A 3,234-nucleotide genomic window follows, 5' to 3' on the forward strand; every position below is an offset into this window, starting at 1 on the left:
CTCAGGAGCTTCAGGGTCGATGGTGGAGAAGACCATTGGTCCAACACACTCATCCTTCTCTGCTCTCCTCTTCCCGGTCTTCCACTCCTGACCACACACAGACAGAGAGAGTGAGGGACTGCACGAGTGTGTGTGTGTATATGTGTGTGTGTATATGTGTATATATGTGTGTGTATATATGTTTGTGTATATGTGTGTGTGTGTGTGTATGTTTGTGTGTGTACCTTCTCGTCTCTGTACGTGAGGAAGAGTTGAAAGACGTCACTGTTGGAGACGACAGGATGTCGACACATACGACACATCCAGCCCTGCAGTCTCTCCATCCTCATCTTGATAAACTCCTCCTCAAAACGACCTGACAAGATGAAGGAATGGATATAACACTAACATTGTATTTGACGACCACTCTTCTGCAGATGACCTGGTTGAACTAATTGGTGCTTGGCCACGCCACCTGTTCTCACTTAATAACTTGTATGCCATCTGTAAATACGAATACAAATGTTAAATTAGGAGCCTAGTTGGTTCAGCCACAGAAAAAGGCAGCAACCTTTCCGCTAGCCATGATTGGCTGAGATAATGAGTGGGCTGGACATGCAGAGAGATGAGTTCCGATTGGTCTGCCATACAGCCCGCTTCTGTCTATTTGAGCTGGTCAGTATGTCTAGGTAATCCTATCTAACGCATCTTTAAAACATATATATATCTCGTAGTATAACTGCGTAAGTGTTGCGCTCCACTTTCTGGAGGATAGAGTTTTGAAATCAGTGGAATTAGAGTATGATAGCTAAGSAGAAAACACCTGTCTCCGGATTACATCTTCAAACTAAGGGCATCCACGGCGTGAGAGAGGGAGAAGCGTCTATCCATGTATACGGGTAAGAGAGTCTAGCTAGCTACATTTTCAGATATTACATGTTTCAGAATTTTGTCAGAAAGTCGTATTCATTTCATGTTAAAGAGTACTGTCAGCTAACGTTAGCTGGCTGGCTAGCTAACATTACATGTATGATCTGTGTAGTAATATTATTCGTATCTCAAAGCCATTTGGTTTGCTAGTTATGTTAGCTAGCTAACATTGAACTTGGTTGATTAGTTACCTGCAGATTGATGCAGGGTAGTAATGTCATGAGTTGGGATTATGGTTCATTGTTTAGCTAGCTWGCTACATGTTTAAACAAAATACTTCACTATGCAAGTATCCATTTCAATAGGGTGAGTAAAATAGTCAGAGTGAGCTGTTTTCTCATGTGTCGGGAAGTAGCTAGCAAGCTAGCCAACATTAGCCAGTTAGCTTGGGTGTTTGACTGCTGTTGTTAGGTCAGCTAGCTAACGTTACCTGTACGATCTGTGTAGTAATATTATTAGTATTTCAGAACCCATTTGCTTTGCTAGTTATAGCCTAATGTTAGCTAGTTAACATTGAACCTGGTGTGTTAGCTACCTGCAGATTGATGCAGGGTAGGAATGTCATGAGTTGGGATTATGGTAAATTGCTAAACAGCGAGTTTGCTCCTTACTCCAGAACCTTCTAAACGTGCCTGGATGTGCGTATGTTCCTCAGCTTTCGGGACTATAAAATGGTGACTTCCTGTATTATACTTATGCTAAAAATGGTTTTATATTATACTGATCCATTTACTTTAAAGTTCATATTCTTATATTTCTTATTGTTGTCGTATTGTCCAGAAGGAACCTGCAAGTAAGCAGGTTGGACGATGTTATACCAAGCATATCCCGTATCTACGGACTAATAAAACCCGGGAAACTTTTTCTGTTATATTACGGGAATGTTTAAATGTAAGTGCTCTTGCTAAACATGTATAATGCTTCCACATTTCTAGTCTTAGTTATGACACCCCTTTGATGATATTCATGTCCTCAGTTTGTTATGCCATGTGCTCTACTGTTTTAGCTCATGTTTGTCAGTGTCCTGCTTATTACGTGTTACTGTTAAACCCATTTCCTTCCTGTTAATTACATGTTACTGTTAAACCCATTTCCTTCCTGTTAATTACATGTTCCTGTTAAACCCATTTCCTTCCTGTTAACCAATACATGTCGGACCTAATTTTTGTTTTTTTTTTTTTTTTTTTTTTTTTAATGTGGTTTTGACCTGAACTATGATAGAAAAGAAGATTGGGGACCATCCCACCATTGTGAACAAGGCTCCAAATAAACAGAACTATTTATGAAACGCACTCACTACGATAATGATGGCATTGTGAACAGGCTCCAATTACAGAACTATTTATGACCCTTACTAGATGGCCATTGTGAACAGGCTCCAATACAGAACTATTTATGACCTCACTAGATGGCCATTGTGAACAGCTCCAATACAGAACTATTTATGACCTCACTAGATGCCATTGGTGAACAGGCTCCATACAGAACTATTTATGACCTCACTAGATGGCCATTGTGAACAGCCATACAGAACTATTTATGACCTCACTAGATGGCCATTGGTGAACAGGCTCCAATACAGAACTATTTATGACCCTACTAGATGGCCATTGTGAACAGGCTCCAATACAGAACTATTTATGACCTCACTAGATGCCATGTGAACAGGCTCAATACAGAATCTATTTATGACCTCACTAGATGGCCATTGTGAAACAGGCTCCAATACGAAGAACTATTTATGACCTCGACTAGATGGCCATTGTGAAACAGGCTCCAATACAGAACTATTTATGACCTCACTAGATGGCCATTGTGAACAGGCTCAGCCCAATACAGAACTATTTTATGACCTTCACTAGATGGCCCATTGTGAACAGGCTCCAATACAGAACTATTTTATGACCTCACTAGATGGCCATTGTGAACAGGCTCCAATACAGAACTATTTATGACCTCACTAGATGGCCATTTGTGAACAGGCTCCAATACAGAACTATTTATGCTTGAAGGATGCCTTACACACAGCTCAATACATATTTTCTAAAGCCACGTTTTTTCAGACCACAACAAGATATCAGGAAAAAACTGAGGCGACGGTTGCCATGGAAGCCACTGACCTGTGACTTGTTTTGTCAGGCAGTGAGGGGATGGGGATGGCGGAACCAAACTTGCTCCAACAGGCGCTCATATACAGCCAATCAAAATGCTTATACCTGTGATTGACAGGTCTGTTTGGTCGTCTGCAGAAAACCACACAAAGAAGAGTCAGAGAAGTGTGTGTGTGTTGTGTGTGTGTGTGTGTGTGTGTGTGTGTGTGTGTGT

At 40.9% G+C, this 3,234-nt stretch overlaps 1 long non-coding RNA gene across 2 annotated transcripts in view; it reads right to left on the bottom strand.

The window, feature by feature from the left end:
• Nucleotides 1-3,234, bottom strand: part of LOC112072136 (uncharacterized) — a 9,943-nt gene continuing 6,709 nt past the window's right edge. The window contains exons 1-3 of one of the 2 annotated variants that reach the window (XR_011476103.1): nt 3,030-3,042; nt 225-355; nt 1-87 (exon numbers count right to left, since the gene is read on the bottom strand). This is a non-coding gene — a long non-coding RNA (uncharacterized lncRNA). Of the gene's footprint in view, nt 88-224; nt 356-3,029; nt 3,043-3,234 lie in introns of those variants that run through there. The other variant, XR_011476104.1, reaches the window with a different exon arrangement.

Source organism: Salvelinus sp. IW2-2015, unplaced genomic scaffold (genome assembly GCF_002910315.2).
Source record: "Salvelinus sp. IW2-2015 unplaced genomic scaffold, ASM291031v2 Un_scaffold1830, whole genome shotgun sequence".
NCBI lineage: Eukaryota > Metazoa > Chordata > Actinopteri > Salmoniformes > Salmonidae > Salvelinus > Salvelinus sp. IW2-2015.